Source organism: Lissotriton vulgaris, chromosome 1_2, assembly GCF_964263255.1.
Source record: "Lissotriton vulgaris chromosome 1_2, aLisVul1.2, whole genome shotgun sequence".
Taxonomy (NCBI): Eukaryota; Metazoa; Chordata; class Amphibia; order Caudata; family Salamandridae; genus Lissotriton; species Lissotriton vulgaris.
In genome coordinates this window covers 80,140,411-80,160,364 of record NC_141686.1, presented here as the reverse complement: position 1 = coordinate 80,160,364, position 19,954 = coordinate 80,140,411, and the positions used below count along the sequence as shown (strand labels likewise).

The 19,954-nt window shown below is 45.4% G+C and overlaps 1 protein-coding gene across 5 annotated transcripts in view; it reads right to left on the bottom strand.

Annotated features, from left to right (window-relative positions):
• Window positions 1–19,954, bottom strand: part of WNK1 (WNK lysine deficient protein kinase 1) — a 1,566,458-nt gene that overhangs the window by 1,074,914 nt on the left and 471,590 nt on the right. The window lies entirely within an intron of this gene.

Below are 19,954 nucleotides of genomic sequence, written 5' to 3'. Positions count from 1 at the left end.
TTACTCCAGTACCTTGAATGTGAGTTCACAGGATATAAAACTGCCCAAAAAATAAAAGTAGGGCTAAATATGAAACAGGCACTTATAAAATATGTACGTGTAATAAGCAATGTCTCACAAGGGTGCAGTAAAAAGTGTGAATTTCGATCAATTGTAAGCGGAATGGTGCTTTTAAGCAAAAGCCTTGTTAACCCGAAAATATTCATTGAATATTATTATTGAAAGTACAGGTTAAAAAAATGTAGGCATTTGACACCGTAATTGATTAGTGAAGGAGACAGCTCGCTGGAGGTAGGTGAGACAGACAAGACCGAGAGGTGGGGATTAGTGAAGAATACAGCTCGAGCAAACTTCACCGGGGAGCGGCAGTGGCTGGTCTTATCACAAGGAGGATTTAAAAAACAAGCTTTCGGCATTGTGGGGGGCTAATTGGCGAGAGTGGGGAAAGGGCCTGAGGTTTCAGTGGGGCGGAGTTGGGCTCGCAGTTTGGATGGGTGAGGGAGGTGGGGGGGTCGCATGGCTCGGGAGGAGGCGGAAAGGGGATGGGTACAGGAGGGGCGCTGGTGGGGGGGTGGCGTCCTGGGATGCGGGGTTCAATGGAGGTGGAGGAATGGGGGGCGTTCGGCGGTGCATGGTAGGAGGGGGGTGCTTGCAGGAGAGACATTGCATTAAGGGGGTGGTCGCAGCAGGGGCCTTTCATCCTTCTAAGGCCGTTTGGGTTGGGGTGCAGTTCGGCGGGCGATGGGAGGACAGGGCGGGGGTCGGGCATGGTCTGTTCCAGAGAGGGACCCAAAAAAAACAAGTAACTTGTTTTAAGGCCTAAAAACATACAGCATGTACATTGGGCTTGTTTTTAATATGGTAGCCAGCTGGGTGGAGGGTTAATATTTGCTCTTTATTATAAGGATGGCTGCATAAAAGTGAGGCATGCTGCATTAGTATTGTTGCAGCGTGGAAACGATGTGTTCTAAAGCGTGCTGCTCGTTTTAGGTTTACCATAGTGAGCAAAGTGTTAGGGTTGTTCGGGTTACGTTTTACTTGTAACTTAATGCAGCGGGTATATTGGTCTTGTTCTTGCTATGATGGGAGGGCATAGAGGGGGGTTAAAAATGCTACTGTATGTGGTATAAACAATATAGACTTTACATTAAATTAATGCATAGATGCGCTGAAGAAGAAAAGACAGCAAAGCAGGAGGATGCTTCAAATGCGGGTGCCATGATTGTAAAGATGCGAAAAAAGCTAAGAATGCACACAATCCCAGAACCGAAGAGCTCTATCACTCTAAACATTGCATACTTACGGAACAAAATGTGAGCATATTACCGTAATCAATTACTGGTCATTGATGGTATTCCTTATAACGGCAGGCACTTTTAAAATAAAATAATCATCTGGGGATAGTTTCAAGTAAAGTCAGAATAAAAACAATGGATTCCACTAGCAGCCTCACAGCTATGTTCACACGTGATCCTTTGTTCATGCAAATAACATCCGCACGGAAGAGGGCTACGTGATAATAATAATAATTAGAGCATTGGAATGTTGGGAGCTCCATTGCAGACAATGGAGTGCTCTGTCTTTCTACGGACCGATAAAGGCCCACAGAGTAACATTCCAATGTTGTACAAAGGCTTCTCGAAGCTTGAGGTGGATTTTTATCCCCTCGAGCTTCGAGAACCCTTTCTTTAATTTGTTTGAGCATTCTGCCCTCTAGTGGCAGAATCGGTGGCAGAGGGAAGAGAAGGGTGAGAGAAAGAGTGGAAGGGGAGGAGGGAGCGAGAAAGATCAAATGGAAAGGGAAAGACTATGAACGGAGTCAGGGAGAGACAGAGGGAAGGGGAGGAGGGAGAGGACATAGATTAGAGGGGGAGGGTGGGATATAGAACCAGGGAAGGGATGGAAAGAGGTGAGAGAAAAGGGGGGAAGGTGGGGGAAAGGAGGGTGACTGGGAACGAGTGAGACAAATAGCCAAGGCAGGGAGGGCGAGGTAAGGGTGGGAAGAGTGAATTGTGAGACGAGGTGGAGACAGTGGGGGAAGAGTAATAGGGTAGAGAAACAAGCTCTCAGCATTGCTGTGACAAGAGGTGGCCGGGGGGCGCGGGAATGCATTTCTTTGAAGTCTGATGCGGGGGTGCGGGGGATACGAGGCACAGACAAATGGTGGTTTGTGACGCAGCTGGTTTGTGCACGCGCCTTTCTCACATGAACTGCACCTAATCCGCAGTTGGTAGACTTTTCAGACCGCCTACTAGAAATCTCGACAAACAAGCATTGCTAAAGCAATGCTTTAAGTCGATACCTAACAAGCATTTCTAAAGCAATGCTTTAAGTCGAGACCTAAAAATAGCTTGTCAGGCTAGGTCTGGAAGCTCTGTGGACCAATCCCTCTGCTATAAACCCTTCAAACAAGGAGTCTTGTCAAGAAACTATTTTGGGGCTTATAGAAAGTGTGTTTATACAGAAAGCTGACAGTGACTCCCTTACTGCAAGGTTTAGGTCTATAAAATTCGGTCCTCCATTTGAACCCTATCTTGATGAGGTTGTTCCATAGTGGGAAAAGACGCTTTAAATCATATTTAGGGTCTGCATTCTAGCAGTGAACAACTACACTTCTAAATGGAACAAGACGAGCCTCGAGGGGAGTGACAAGCGATCTTGTTCCTTTTGTTCGGCAGGATAAAGACCATAGAACACATCTTATTTTGCTGTCCTCTGTATTCTGTAGCATGGGCAAAATGGCTGAAACCCTACTGTCAGTTTGGAGTTTTGTCACTTTCAACTTGCTTTCTGTACCTTGAGCTCCGACACGAGTAGACTGAATGTTTTTTGCATAAGCAGCTTCTTATTGGCAATGGCTATGATTACGAAGAGATAGACTTCCACTTTAACATTAGAGTTCTGCTTTTTAGTTATTCCGGTAGAGGGTGGGATCAGGACGTAACGAGGCCCTTTGCCTGAGTAAAAGAGCACTTGCACTTTTTTCTGGCCTGAAGGTATCCGGTATCAGAGAGCTTTAGATGAGCACCAGTAGAGTTACAGACTAACGCATCCATTTTTGGTAGGCACGAGGTGATTACGTGATTTGCACAGAATCACAGGATGTTGAGTGTCGTTGCCGAGACTCAAACCTAGCTCCCCAGAATCTAGGTCGACCTACGGTTGCGGCCCAGGAAAGTGTATGGTTTGCACATGTACTAGTACTGCAGTGAGAACCATTGTCGCCATCTGCCGATTTAGGTTATGTGGATGTAGTTGATATTTTAGCCTAATGGTCCATGAATTTCTTTCCCATCTGTTAATGTGTCTGCTAATTAGCTTATCTGTGTACTTCTTTTCAATTGTTTACTTGGTCTGTGACTGCACATTGCTTAAGCCTACTACTTACATTATGGTATGCATGAACCTTACCTGCAGGCATAGCAGACCACGTAGATTTTTGTTTATGGTTTGCGCTTTGTGGGTTCTCATGTGCAATCAGACAGATTTTGGAACATCTTTATTTATAATTGTATGTTATTTTCTGTATTATTTTATTAAATCAATGTATCGTGTTTTTAATTGTTTTATTGTGCAACTTTAATAGCCTACGGACGAACAAAGTACTTTTACTACTACTAACTCTTAACACCCTTTCAGTCAGCCTCTGCTTCCATTTCTCACGATCATCAGACTGACCCACTTCATGGTCTCCTGTGATTAGCTGCTGGTTGGAATGGAGGGAAAGATGAAAGAAGGTACAAGTCTCCTCTCGATGTGAGTTAGGCACACGAGGTAGGTATGCGCCACTACACTCAGGTCAGTCATCCTTTCTAGAATATTTTTCACAGTGGTCATGTTTGCCTTTAATTAACACAGCGCCGTTATCCAATTTATGGTAATGATGTTAACGACCATGGTCTAACTGGCAGTGCCAGAACGGTTAGTCAGGTGAGTGCGTGAGCCTGTTTGTTGGATGTTTGTGGGAGGGTTTTATGGTCTGGTGGGCCAGTTTGTAATGCAATTTCCCCTATATTACCACAAGCATTGCCTAAAGCAAGCACAAATGCATGCAGTCTTCACATACGAAAGGGAAATGATTTGCAAATGTGGTCCGCTTGTTTAACTATCAAATTCACTAATGGGTGCCGGGCCTATTTACTATACCAGTCCTACCCTGTCAATGACCTGCGGCAGCAAGGAAGGGTGCACCAGATTAGTTTCAGGTTTCAAACTAGTCACCTGTAAACAACAGATTGATTCAGAGGTGAAAAAAGTTTACATCATCGAGGATATTTTGTGCATTATTTTCTTACGATTCAGAGAACGGAATTTATTTATCGATTGTGCCTAAGGTTGCCCAAAGGGAGAACTTTTGCACTACAATTGGTTAAAAACAAACACTTAGGCCCCATTATGATCGCTCTATCGCTCTCTCTCTCTGATTGGGCAAACCGATTTGTAGAGGCGGAGCTGAACAATAGCCCGTCCTCTACAAAAGCCCTTTAACATTTAGCCTCTTTCTGTTGACACTCTGATGAAAGAAGGTTATGCTGTTAAGCTGAAATACGAGCTGCGTGACTGATTGCAAGTGACACCGCTTTCCTGTCTCTTAGAACTTTGACTCTCACCGAGCAGCGCTGAAAATCGAACGCATGTTCGAGCGCAACACTTTTTAATCTCACCGCGCCGATTTGATTTTAATGAAATTGCACTGTGTAAAGTAAATTGTGTAAACCCACTTCTTAAATTCCTTCTGGAAAATAATTTGTGTCCCCTGTAGCCCCGGTCCTCCGCAAGCGCTAGGCTTGTTTGTGGGGAGGGTGCAGGGCGGTACCTTCTTCCGGCTTCCAGGCTGGGGCAGGCACTGATTGGGCAAACTGATTTGTAGAGGCGGAGCTGAACAATAGCCCGTCCTCTACATAAACCAGTCTCACCATATGACGCGCAGCGAATACGCGCAGCAACCGCGCCAAAGCCGCGCCAAAGACAAGCCTAAGACATGCCCGTCTGGGCCCGTCCAGGACGGGGCAGGGAACCCTACACTGACCACCTCTCAGGTATGAACTCCTTGCAATTAAAAGCTTTACGCCCCGCAATACATCGCGACTGCATAGTGCTCTCGCCATTGGGTGACACACACTGCACTAATTGCAATGTTCAACTCACAAATATCCAACCATACCCGGGCCAAGAAACCCAAGCTCAAACCCCTTCCAAACGCCCAAAACGCACCAGCTGCAATTACTCCTTTTTTAGCCTAAATTGCAGATCCTTGCCACAGCACAAACACGACATCTTCTCCCTTCTATTAGAAGAGGCACCCAGTGCTCTCTTCCTCACATAAACTTGGCTACACGACAGCTCCGGCCCGGATGTAGCAACTGCTCTCCCAGCCAACTATGCTATCGCAAGAAGAGATAGACAAGGCCAAATGGGTGGAGTTATCGCTATTATATACCGCAAAGATTTTACCTGCAATATGCTCCCAGTTAATATCCCAGACTGTGAAGCCGCCTCTTTTCAAATCACCCTCAACCCCAATTTTACCTTCTCTGGCCTCCTAATATATAGACCTTCTGGGAATGCCAATACTTGGACAGCCAGCCTAGCAAACTATATCGCTCCATTTCTGTTAGACTACAAAAATTTTACACTCCTAGGGGATTTAAATCTGCATCTTGTGGACCAAACAAACGTGGCTTGCTGTAATCTAAAAGACGACCTAACTGCCCTAAACCTATCACTCCTCAATTCCGGTCCTACACACAAGGCAGGACACCTATTAGACCCCATAATCACAAATGTCCCTGATTTAAAATGGACTCTAACCAGCCCTTTATGCTGGTCAGACCACCACCTTATCAGTTTCAGTCTAACCAGAACATTCTCCCCCAGAAATACCACATGGCCCGCTCATTCCATGAGAAACTGGAAATTACTCGACAAACAAATTGAATCAAGCGCTAACAATGAGCACACCCTCTCACGACCAAAATGTGGAAAGTCTAGCTATAGCCACCAACCAGTGGTTAGAAACTGCAGCCAATCAATGCCTCCCCCTAACGGAGGCAAAAAGAAACTTCCACCGTCCCCCTGCCCCCTGGTTTAATGAACTTCTCAAAACTGAAAAATCTAAATGTAAAGCACTAGAAAGGAAATGGCGCAAAGACTATAACCATGAAGATAAGATAACATACAACAAGGCGAGAAACGCATAACACTCCTCCTGCATCAAAGCCCGGGCCCTTTACGTGGCCAACACCATTAACAATGCTACAAACAAAGCAAAGACTCTATTCAACACAGTGAAGGACCTAGCAGGTGCTCAAACAACTGCTACTATTCGCCCTTTAACAAAAAAACAAATGTCAAGACCTTGCGACATTTTTTAATGATAAAATAGAAAACATTATCCTCAACATCACTACCAGACCCCATGATAATTGCGCACAGCAGGATATCCCCATGTCACCGGAAAAAGTGAACACCCTCGAGAAATGGCCCCTTGTAACCATGGACTCCCTAAAAGCCTCCCTGAAGTCCATTTCATCAGGCTCCCCCGCGCGATCCTCTCCCTGTAAGTATTCTAAAACAACTTGACACCCCCCCCCCCCCCCGATCACTATAGCAGACATGCTAAACGCTTCCCTCCAATCTTCCACAGTCCCGTCGAGCTGGAAGCACGCAATGGTACCCCCTCTACTGAAAAAACCATCAGCCGACCCCACTGTCCTTTCTAATTATCGACCTATATCTTTGCTCCCTGCCTTTTCCAAACTCATGGAAAGGCACATCCACTCCGCCCTCACTACCTTCACAGAGGAAAACAATCTCCTCCACCCATCACAATCTGGCTTCCGAGCAGGATACTCCACGGAGACCGCCCTACTGGGTGTAACAGAAAAAAATCGGAAACTCCTGGATGAGGGTCAAACGGTCACACTCATTCTTTTAGACTTGAGTGCGGCGTTTGATACCATATCACACAAAACTCTACTGGCTACTCTAGAGAGAAACGGCATTCGCAGTGATGCTCTACAGTGGATTAAGTCCTTTCTCACCGAGAGAACCTTCCAGATCAAATCCAGTATTGCATGCTCAGACACGTTTCCCGTTCGACATGGAGTTCCACAGGGCTCCATCCTGAGCCCGTTGTTTTTTAATCTGTACCTCAGACCACTGGCCGACCTGGCGGACTGCGCAGGCCTGACTTTAATGACCTACGCTGATGACTCTCAAATCATTTTTTCCCTATCAGAGTCAAATCCCTCAGCCCCTTCTCTACTCCAAACTGGTCTCCAGAAAATTTAACTGGATGACCACCAACCAGTTGAAACTAAATGGGGATAAAACCGAGGTACTCCTATTGGGAAGGAATAAGGAGCTCTGGAACCCCTTCCATTGCCACCTGAGCTGGGTAATCTTCCCTCTCCAGCTACACAGGTAAGAAATCTAGGAGTCATTATTGACAATACTCTGTCAATGAAACAGCAGGCTAACAAAGTCGCAGGCCTCTGCTTCACCATAATAAAATGGTTGAAGAAAATCATTTGGATGCTGCCCCCTGTCACACAAAAAACCGTAGTCAACGCACTAATAACATCGCGTATTGACTACGGAAACATCCTCTACCTAAGCGCGAACCTAGCAGTGATCAAGCGACTCCAAATGATCCAAAACTCTGCTGCACGACTCCTGTGTAGGATACCAAAGTCTGAAAGAGTATCAAAACACCTGAACAGTTTACATTGGCTCAGGATAGAACATCGGATCAGCTTCAAAACCCTGAGTTACATGTTCAAAATCAAAACCAAAACGGCACCTACCTATCTGCAAGCCTTGGCCTCCCCCTACCTGCCAACAAGAAACCTTCGCTCCCAAACTGCAGAGCATTTCGCTGTACCCAGATTCAAATTGCAAAGAACTGGCGGGAGATTGTTTTCGGTCAGAGGGCCAATTCTATGGAATTCACTCCCCCCACACATCCGGAAAGAGGAAAGCTACGCTAACTTCCGGAAACAGGTAAAAACCTGGCTTTTCCAGAAACAACTGTGCTAAAATCCAACTCAGCATATTCCTTCATCCAACTTAATGTCAAAGGCGCCGGGAAACCCTTGTTGGGTAGCTGAGCGCCATACAAATGTAAAAAATAAAATAAAATAATAAATCTGTCTGAGGACAGGTCCTCATTGGCACGGGGCACATTAACAGCAAGCTTATTAAGAAGGTAATGGTTGCTTTGTAAGAAGGCTATTTCGAAATGACAAAGATGGAATTTAGGACAGCTGCCCAGGACACTGTTTCCGTCTTTAATTACGTAATTGTTTTTTCTTTTGTTTGTTTATTAGCTAGTTTTAAAAGAGATCCCTTACAGTGACTAGGTGCCGCTCGTAGAGGTTTGTTTTACCTGGATACCTGATACGGAGGTTCTTACCAGAGGGACTGCGAGGACCAGCAGGCCATATCAACCGCCCGCAGCTGCAGCCTCTTTCCTCGGCGCTCACGCCCCCTGCTTGGACTGCCCATAAACTTCTTGCGGCCTCCGCTCCGCGGGGTCCGCTCGTAGAGGTTTGTTTTGCCTGGATACCCGATACGGAGGTTCTTATCAGAGGGACTGCAAGGACCAGCAGGCCATATCAACCGCCCGCAGCTGCTGCCTCTTGCCTCGGTGCTCCTGCCCCCTGCTTGGACTGCCCATAAACTTCTCGCGGCCCCCCGCTCCGCAAGTAATAAATCCCTGCCCACCAAGAAGCAACATAATGTTAATAGCTGCGTACCGCAAAGGACTAAGACACCAACAAAGCCGTCTGGGCTCACAGCGCCTTTGGGCAAAGATTCCTTAACAACCAAGTCTAACCCCAGGGAAGATAGACGGGTACTGGCAGAGGGAATTAGGACAAAGCCACGAAAAATAAATTTACCCCCAGAATCTAGCCCATATACGGTGGTATGGACGGGAGTCCCAGAATTACCTGACCCCGCATTAGAATCTTACTTATCATTGAAGAATAAAACAATACATTGGCTCAACATAAACCGCCCCTTACCCCATCATATCTCGAGCGAAATAATGATGATTCGCAGAGTCCAATAAGTGGGAAACAGTGTAAAAACAACGCCGGGGGAATGTGTACTAGTAAATTTTAAAGATCCTCGTACGGTGGATCATATTTGTAATTGGAGACATCAGACTACTAGATCCACAATTGTACCCCGGCCACTTTCCCATTTTTACCCACCGCCCAATACACCGGATCATGCTGCAGACTGGATACAGGTCATGCATCATATCAGAGCTAGAATGGTACACGAAGGGCAGGGTTTCTTCAATGATTGGAGAGATATCCCAACCTTTAACAGATTTAGTGGTCTTGAAAATGTCGATTGACTCGGGTCGCCTAAAAAAAGAAATCTCCCTAGATTAGTGGAAGGTCAGGGCAAGTCCCACCCCTCTAAATCACCATCGAAGAAGGGAACGGTTAGGGTTGACATCACAGGGCAGGGCACCCAAATTATACCGGGGGATAAAAAGTGTCCCTCTTTAAAGGTAACTTCGGCTCAGGTGCCCCCCCTGGTATAGTATACAGGCAAGTGCCTTCGGAAGCACCCCTGGCCCCTAGAATGCTTGGGAGGATCGCAGATATAATGGTAGACCAAGTATATCCGAGTGCGGTTGTTAGAACGATTGCAGGGGAAATAAAGTCCCCCGCAATAGGCGAGAGTCCTATAACTCCCTGTGAAAGGCACACAGGTGATACACTTGGTATCCTAAATTGGAATATAGCAGGACTCGCGAGTAGAATTAGGGAGACAGCTTTTTTATCCCTGGTGGATCAATCCTCCATTATATGTTTGCAGGAATGTTGGGCGTTGGAACCCATACACAAAGGGCTTTCGAACATTTCACACTCCTGCTAAGCCTTCAGTGAGGGGGAGAAACTTGGGGGGTCTTTGTACATACATTTCCAACACAGCAAATCTAAAAATCAAAAACCATAATCTGGGGTCGGCCTACTTTCAATCTCTGATCCAAGAAGGGGGAGTTAATGAAATTATTAATCTGATCAACTTTTATAATAACATCTCAAAGGCTGATCCGCTCTCCACTTTCAATGAGCTCTTACACCATGTGAATGAGATAGAAGTAGATGCCCCAGCAAGGGCTTGCATCCTTTGGCTGGGATATTTTAATTGTTACATATGCCAGCATAGCCATACAGGGATCTGTGGGCTAGAACATCTTAAAGGAGAACCATGTACTCACTTTGTCCATACCATTCATGGAAATCTTTTTAATACTCTTTTGTCACAATATGACTTGGGGTATGTGAATGAACTATGCAACCCACAGGTGGATTTTAGTCCTACCTTTAATGGTAGGGGGTGTAACTCTGTACTGGATTATGCCTTGTTGTCAAATTGTCATTCTGGAAAAGTGTCCAACTTCAATATAGGTGACATTGCCATAAGCTTCTCCCTATCCCTTATTTTAAAAAATGACAATAAGAAACATGACGCTGTAGATGGCTTATATGAGTACAGGTTATCTTTAGCAAAATTAAATGGTTATGCCATAAAATGGGAAAAGATAGAGCCCCTGTCCTTTATGGAAAGTCTCCTAAGCAATAACCTAGAGGAGTTTATGACTGCCTATCAGATGAGAATGACAGTCTCTTAACTATGACAGCCTACCAAAAACTTTCTGCAGCAATCTCGAAGGCACTCACAGGAAATAAAAGAAGGATTACAAGTGATAAGAGGGAGGGCTGGTTTAATATAGAGGGTAGAAAGGCCCACGCAGTATTGCTACAGAGCCTTAAAACTAAGCCTAATAATGTGTTAGATATAAGGAAAGCAAGAGCTAATTATTATGGCGGAAGACCCAGAATAAACAGGACACATGGCGAGCGCTTGACCAAGCCTGCGTCCTGAAAGATAACGTTGGCTTTTGGAAAGCAGTGAATGCTCCGTTTTTCGAGGATAGGAAGACTGATACTATAGAGATGGCTATAGAGGAAGGCTCATGGGTAAAACACTTTACAGAGCTCTACAAAAGAGATGATTTACAGGGAATTAGCCCGGTTGAACCTGGTGGGCAGCTTGGAAACATTTTACAGGCATCATATCCATTAAATATTACTTTCACAACACTTGAAGTTGAGGCTGCAATTAGAGAAAGTGCGGCAGGTAAAGCCCCAGGGCCAGATGGGGTACCCGTTGATATCTACAAATCTAATTTAGAACTATGGGCCCCCCTTCTGACCAATGTGTTAAATAGCGGTAACAACGTGGGCTTTATACGAACATGGCAATATTGGTCCCCATCTTTAAAAAGGGGGACCGAAATGACCCCAAGTGTTACCGCCCAATATCACTATTGGACTCCTTCATGAAGGTGGCTGGTAGAATTATTCTGAATAGACTGCAGGGATGGGCAGACGATACAGAAGCTCTTTCAAAATTCCAGTATGGATTTAAAGCAGGGCTGGGCACAGTTGAACAAGGGCTTAATCTCGCTATCATCATAGGCAAATATGTAACAGCAAAAAGGGGAAATTTGTTCCTAACCTTTGTCGATTTAAGCTCGGCCTTTGACCGTTTAGGCCACGAAATTTTATGGGATACTCTGACAAAACTGGGTATCGAAAGTAACATCTTAAATTTTACAAAGAAGCTATACCGGGGGGCGGGTGCCAAAAGGTACGGTTTGGTAATATGGGCGAGTGTACAGCGAATTTCCCCATAAAAAAAGGGGTCCGGCAAGGCTGCATAAGCGCGCCGTTTTTATTTAACCTCTACATAAATAGTGTGGCAAGTCACCTCATTAGCCATGGATTCGATTTCCCACAAATTAATGGCTGCTTGGTTCCGATTTTACTTTATGCGGATGACGCGGTCATTATGGCAAGAACACAAGTAGGCCTCCAGAGAGCGCTTGCAATTTTTGCAGGCTATATGGGTGTCAGAGGTTTAAAGATAAACATGGGCAAAACTTTTAGCATGTGTTGTTCACCTAAGAGTAATGTTCAGTGCAACATTTATTTAGACCAGTCAAAGATAGAACTAACCAATACTTTTACTTATTTGGGTATCAATTTTAATTTTAATGGGAAATGGGCATCTGCGGTAAACACGAGGAAACTGGCCTTTTCCCGGGCCATTGGCGCGGTACGCCATTTCTCAAATAAGTTGGGGGGTCGACCAGTTAACATTCTGAGGGACATTTATAACTCAAAATGTGTCTCTACTGCAATTTACGGAACCGGTTTATGGGGCTTAGCGGACACCCGGGAGATCCAACTATGTGAAAACACTTTTTTGCGATATCTGATAGCAATACCCAGATCGACCTCGACATTTGTGTGCCATAAAGAGATAGGAATGGCTTACATTACTGACCTTATAAAACTTAGTACAGTCTTATTGTGGCATAAGATTTGGACGACAGTAGAAACGGGTTTTAATAGAGAGGTACTGCGGGATTGCTGGAAGTTACAGGGGGCATCAAAGATTGATTGGTTTGTTTATATTAAGGGCTTTTTGAAAGAGATAGGTCACCCTGAATTCTTTGATTCTCCGACGACTTAAACGACAATCTCTAGAAAAAAGGTGAAAGAAAAAGGCTTCCTCTTCTTGGAAAATAGGCGCTGGCGAGTAGAAAGTAAGAAAATCTCGGCGCAGGAGAACCAAATGATGCTACAAGGGGAGGGCATCCAGCCATACCTATCTAATACGCAGAGTAGTTAACTAGTTATACTAGGATGCTCCTCGCACGTTTCAGAGTTGGAAGCTTTTTTAGATTAATTACTTTCCCCAAAGTGAATTGCTGGTCAAGGGATCTAATTCTTTGTCCATGTGACGATGTATCCCAGCAGTCTACTCTACATTGCATTTTGTTTTGTAAATTTTATTCAATAGTCAGAAAAAAATATTTGGGTGTTCTGCTGAAAAGATGGGGTCTCAGGCAATGTAGACCAGAGTTACTGAAACTCCAAATGCTATGTTTTAAAAAAATGCTATTATATGCAGATTAACCATGAACTAAACTGAACTTTTTAAATTGAATTCAATAATTAACGGATATATTTATTGTATTTTATATGTGCTTTTATGATTTTTTATTGGAAATCGAATAAAGCTATCTTTGACTTGACTAGGACATGCAGAAGTTCGTAACACCGCTTTTCAAGCAAGCATTCATGCCAGTGAATAAAGTAGGATGAGCAGCAAAGGAGCTGAAGGGAATCTTTTTTGAATTATGCTGCTCATAATAGGTTTTCTGAAAGACAGGAACATGCGTCGTAAAGCTACTCCAAGAAGTGAGGTGGCAGTTCAGTACACCTTCAATCACGTGCCCACCAAGAAAGCTAACAAGCATTGGAAATGCAATAGGTCTTGCATTTGCTAGATGCCCCCGTTGTCCATCAGCCTGGGGGGAGAGTAGAGATGTAGACTGTTTGGTGTGACTGGTGGAAAACAAACGCAAATAAGCCTAATTCTAATCACTCCCATTATTTTATTTTTAGAGTTTTATATAGCGCTGACCAGACCCGTGGGTATCGGAGCGCTTTACAATATAGTTTCAGCATAGACCAACATATTAGAACAGTCCTCAGCATAGAAATTAGGTAGTCCAAAGAGTGCTGAGGTTTCTAGAGGTAGGATAGAGTCCTGTGGTCGTCTTCTGGGGTGCTAAGAGTTGGTAGACCGAAGAAATTCAGTAGTTCAAGAGTGTTGAGTCTTCGGGAGGTAGTGGTAGAGTCCTGAGGGAGTCTGGTTGAATGCTGAAATTGAGGTAGACTGAAAGGTGTTAATAAAGTGTGCAATTAGTCCTGAGGTGGGTTGAGGGGGATGTAAGCCGAGAGGAGTCGGAGAGCACCGGCAACAGGGATAGCGAGGCTATCCATTCGGGAGGGCACGGTTCAGCAGGAGGGTTTTAAGGTGTTTTTTGAATTTGGTGAAGGAAGGGATAGTTCTGCTGTCTCCTGGGATGGAGTTCCAAATTTTGGTGGCCCTTGCGGCAAATGATCTAGTAGCTGTTTTGTGTTTGCGTGTCCTCAAGGGGATGAGAAGGATGGAGTTTGAGCTCCTGAGGTTTCTCGTCTGGCCGGACCTTTTGAGTTTGGCAGCTAGATAGTCCGGTTTTCCAGTGTGGATGAGATTACCGTTTAGAGTGTCCAGAGCTTTAAGCCACTCCGTAATTTGTGGGTTCTCTTCTTTGTTGGAGATAAGGAGGATGTCTGTTTTTGTCTTGATTGAGTGTAAGGTGATTCTGCGAAAGCCAGCGTTGAATTTCTTTTACAGTGTTAAGTCTGAGGATGTCGTTTGGGCAGGAGGTTTCTAGATAGATTTGGGTGTCATCTGCCTATAGGTGGAAGGGGATCTTTGCCTTTTTAGGAATGGTGGTGCGAGGTTCCATGTATGTGTTGAATAGTTGAGGTGAGAGCACTGAGCCTTGGGGAACACCTCTGCTGACAGGGTGGAGGTCAGAGGTAAAGTTTTAGATTTTTATCTTTTGCGAGCGGTCCTGGAGGAAAGATGAGAACCAACGGAGGACCATTTCATCGGCACCAACCCTTTCTTGTAGGATCTTGATGAGAAGTTGGTTATCAACTGTGTCAAATGCTGCCGATAGGTCGAGGAGGATGAGAAGGCAGCATTGCCCGGAGTCTAGTGATTGATGGATATCGTCTGTGATGTTAAGGATCACCGTCTCACTGCTGTAACCTTTTCTGAACCCCGATTGGTGAGGGTCAAAAAGGTTGATGTTGTCCATGTGTTGAGTCAGCTGAGAGAGGACGCATTTCTCCAGGATTTTGGATAGGAGGGGCAGGGGCGGCTCTAGGCGGCCCTGGGCAGGGAGCGTAGGTAGGGGGCCCTGAAAGAGGGGGTCCGGGAGCGGCGGAGGCCAGTGTAGACGGGCGGGGGTGTCAGGGTGTTTGGAAGTGGAACAGAGCCGGAGGCCGCCAAATCCCTGCCAGGTGCCGCCACGCAAATATGCATCCATCCTCAGAGGATTATTATATTAAGGATACATATTGGCGTGGTGGGCCCCTGGGGTGTGGTGGCCCTGTGCAGGTGCACATGCCTAAGGCGGCCCCTGGGAGGGGGAGATTTATTTATTTATTTATTTTTGATATTTGTAAAGCGCATCGTTTACCCGTAGGCGTCTTGGCGCTAGAGATTGGAGACAGGTCTGAAGTTGTTCAGGTCTGTGCAGTCAAGGCCCTTTTTTTTAGTAGTGGTGTGACTTGGCCAACTTTGAGGCAGTCAGGTATAATGCCGGATTGCAGGGAACTGTTGATGATTCTGCACCAGAAAGGAGCAAGGGAGAGTTTTAGATTTTTGGTCAGTTGAGTAGGTATAGGGTCCAGGAGGTGAGAAGCGGGTTTGGAAGTGGAGATTAGCTTGGTAATCTCGGCTTCTGTGATGGGAGTGAAGGCCTTCCATGAAGTTGTGCTGAGAGGGCATGTGTTTTCTATAGTGTCTAGGGGGCGGCTTTCGTTGGCGGGATCGATGCTGGTGTCTAGAGTGTTCAATCTTGGTGATTTTTTTCCTCGAAGAAGATGGCGAAGTTTTCGCAGAGTTCAGTGGAGGCCTGGGTGAAAGATGATGTGGTCTTAGTGGTTTGTAGCTTGAAGATTTTAAATAGTTTGTTGGGACGGTTTTTTGCATTGTCTAGGGTGGAGCAGAAGAAGTTGGCTTTTTCATTGTGGATGTGCTTTTTGTAATTTCTTCGGGCTGCTTTGAGTTGTTCGAGAAGGCTAGCGGAAGGGTTGTTTCTCCAAAGTCTTTCTGTGGCTCCAAGTTGTCTCCTTTCGTTATTGATGTTCGTATTGAACCAGGATCTGGATGGGATGTTCCTGTTTTTTTTTTGTTTCTGAGGGGCTATCTGATCAAGAATAGTTGCCTTGGGTGTGTTGTAGTGGGCAGTGAGTTTTGTAGTGGAAAGCTCAGCCGAGGAGGGAGTGAGAGGAAGAGTGGCTTTTTCTTCCAAGTCGTTTAAGTTGATCCGAGAGAGATTTCTAGTCCATTTTGGTTGTTCTTGGGTGGGAAGTTGGAGAGAGGCTGGCTGAGTGAGTTGGAAAAGGATAAGGTGGTGGTCGGACCAATCTACGGGCAGGGTGTGGTTTATTCTCACTGTGTCTTGATTGGCTATAATGGCATCTAGTGTTGCTCCTTTGTTGTGGGTTGTTTCTAAGCAGTGCTGCATGAGGTTGTTATTGCATAGTAACTTGTTAATACTAAAGATTAGCGGATAGTTTTCTTCATTCCAGTGTAGGTTGAGGTCGCCCAAAATAAGGTTGTCCGTGTCTCGTAAGGAGCAGTGGGCAATAAGGTCAGACAAGTGCTCAGTGAAAGTGGCGGAGTTGCCTGGAGGGTGGTAGATGAGGTGGCAGGTTTGTGGATTTTTGTTGTAGGTGATGATGTTGACAGTTAAGCATTCAAAGGTGTTGTAGTTGAATGATTCTGATTCAGTCACAGACATATTGTCTCTGTGGACGATTGCTAGGCCTCCACCTTTATGCTCTTTTCTGTTTTTGTTAGTGATTGTAAAGCCAGGGGGGACAAGGGTGTCCAGGAGGGAAAGGGAGGAGTCGTTAAGCCAGGTTTTGGTGATGAAAGCTATGTCGATGTCATGAGTGATGATGGATTCAGTAGTTCAGTGGCGTGTTTGGTGGCTGACCTACAGTTTATGAGCATGCAGCTTGTGGGGGTCGTCACTGTATTGGGTTTCTTCGTGATGGGGGCCATAGGGGTGTGCATGCGGGTGGTCGGGGTCTCGGTGAGTTGGCGAGGGCTTGGACTCTACCTAGTCCGGTGATCACCTGTATTTTGGATTGGTCGGTGGCAGCACTATGATTGTCGTATGAGGAGGCGAGATCCGCCGCATCGTTCACAGACATAGCGTCTCTGGTTCTATTCGGTCTCTAAGAGAGATTGAGGGGAGGGTTAGATACCCAACTGTTGGGAGGGGTAGTGGATGGATTTTTTACCGTATGAGTGTTGGAGGAGTGGGTGTGATGTTGTTGTTGGGGCACTGCGAGGTTGGCTAGGATTTGTCTGAGGCCCCGGATTATGGTAGTTATCTGGGTTTCAAGCGAGGAAATGAGTTGTTCAGTCTCTAGTTCATAGAGGCAGCGGGATTGGACCTGTATGAGTGTGTTGGGTTTGGGGGGCGTGAGGGGGGAGAGAGGGTGAGTGTGAGGGCTAGTAGGTGATGGATGGGGGTGGTTATGGGGGGGTTACTGTGGTCTATGGGGTTTGTGAGGGTGTTGTCGTGCGTAGTGGCGGTAATGTGATGGGTGAGGGTAAGCGCTTGTAGGTGATGGAAGGGGGTGAGGGCCCACGGTGGTCGTGGAGGGGTTCCTATTGTCTAAGGGGGTAGTGAGGAGGAAGTAGAGTATTGTGCCGGCCGGAGATGGACGGGAATGAGCGCCAGCAGTGGGCAGTAGGGTGGTCCTATTCTCTCTGGGGATGGTGAGGGGGGTGTCAGGCGGAGCGAGGCACTGGATATTCGCAGTGGGGGTGGTGTTCTGTTTGTTCGCAGTGAGTTGAGTGTGAGGGGCCGATGTTGGGGGGAGGGGTGCGGCACATCTCACAGGGGTGGGTGGAATGAGGGCGCACAGGGAGATGATGTCTGTGTTGCCTGTTGTGGGAGGTAGTAGGAAGAGGCACGAGGTGGTTATGGGGTTGCGACTGGGGCATACTGAAGGCTATGGTGAAGGGTACACAGGGTCATGGCGTGGGGCCAGGGGGAACAAGAGCTGTGCAAGGGGAGATGGGGCATACCGCACGGAGAGCCTTCTATGTGCCCCTCTCTACCAGCGGCGATGACTTCAAAGAATCAACAACAAGTTGGCTCAGTGGAGCCGAGGGGCGGAGGGGGGAGGGAAAGTGAATGCGCGCTGACAGGAGATGTGCTGCAGCTTTGGTGCGCGAAGGGAGACAGGCGATGTGCACGCCTACGGACAGGAGATGTGCACTTTGTATACATGCCCATTGCCTCTCTGCGCGTGCCACCTCCTGTCTCCCTTCGTGCACCAAAGCGACAGCAATAGTCTCGATAGCGAAGCAGCTGCGCTGCATTTGCTAGCGAGACCTAAAAACCAAGGGAGCCAAAATCAGTACTTTGTCTACCTCTCTCAAAGCGGTTTTCTCTTCCCTTCTATTTCTGCCTTCTTTTCTTTTTCCTGAGTAACTCTGATAGCTATTCACTACTAAGATTAACTTGCGGACTCAAACTGTCTGAGACAAATTGTTAACGAGCCGACTCACTTCATTAATGTAGCAATGACTACCACACTTTCACCTATTAATGCTTTCCTGAGACTGTAACTGACTTACAGGTCTGTTCACTGACAGAGTCCCTCACACACCTACTGACTGACAAAGCAGCTCACTCACTGACTTATATACACACACAGTTACTCCTCGGATCGCTCATTCGAAAGACTGAGTGTGTGTGAGTGCGAGTGTTAGCTGGATTACATAGTCTGCTAATATTGAGTGAGTTAGTGACTCTGTTGTCATTGAGAGTCAGTCTCTGAGTGAATGAGTCAGTCAATGTGAATGAGAATCTGTTGAGCCAGTGTAGATAGGAGTGTTGGCAATCAGTGAAAAGTAAAAGCTTGACTGGGTGAGTCAGTGACAGTGAGTGCCTCGAAATTATGTGTCAGCTAGTGACTATCAGAGAGTGAGCATCTCAGGGAAAGAATTCATGCTCACTTAGTGAGTTAAAGTGACAATGAGTGAGTGCCTGAGTGAGACTTAAAAATATACAATTCAATGAATGCAGAAATTCATATCAAACGAGCTGCCCTATAACCGTGAGTGTGCCTCTAGGAGAACAGCTACATTAGCTGGTGTCACTGAATGTTTTTTAAATATTGCTGCACAGGGGCTGGAGTGACATCTCTATGAAGTAAGCAAAAAAAAATACTCTACTTCTCTTTCCCCTCCCGTAAAGTAACATGAAAAGAAAAAGAAAACTACAAACAAAAAATATGCTTAATCTTGTTGAGACACCTTGAGAGATGCAAGGCAAATAATCAGAAACTAAAGCGCAAACGTTTCACAATTCATAAATATGGTGCATGATCATTTTTAGAAGAAGGATGGAGTGAACTTAAATGACATTAGAATCTATATGAATAAAATAAGAGTATTGTGCAGTCTTTAAACTGTATTTGCCAGTCACACCACGATTTCATTACAATGTGAAGTAAAAAGCAGACATTCTACGGCATCAGTATTTATTTAGCATTTAGCCTAAAGCACTTTCGTGGGTAGTCGAGTTGCATTATTTATGTAGCAATTTAACTATACGAAGTTTATCAAGCGCTCAGATTTGCATCGATTTCCCTGGTGCCTGTTTGAAAAAGTGTCAATGGATTGGCCAAAGTAGGACATGTTGATGAGGTAGGTATATTTATGATTATTATTTTTCACACTGTGGCAATCCAAGAGTGAATGTTTGACAAAAAGGGTTTATTTCTAATTCTTAATTGTAAAATTAGATAAGCAGTAACTAACTGCTGAACCAACCTAGACTATTTCATTTAGCGAGAGTCGGTGTTTGCCAGTAATTCTACCCAATTTCTCTGTGATGCGACTGAATTGAACACTAGAATTCCTTATAAAATGGTCATGCGAAGGACATAATTGCCAAAGTGAATTTTAACCATTGGACGTTAAACGGTAACATTAATTAAACGGGGATTCGAATCTTGCAAGTAAAAAATAACAGTGCTTCTTTCACCACATTCACCTGTCAGCGCTGGTAAACTATCCATAAGTAAAACATCTTGCTTGGTGTCGTTTTTAAAATGTAAGCAAGGTAAGAAAATAGATTACTAAACTGTTTTCATTAGGGCTCTGTGGGAGGACAACAAAATGTCATTCTTTCTGCAGCCCTCCAAATCTCTTTAAATGTGGAATGGAAGACCCCTGACAAACAGGTGTCAAAAAG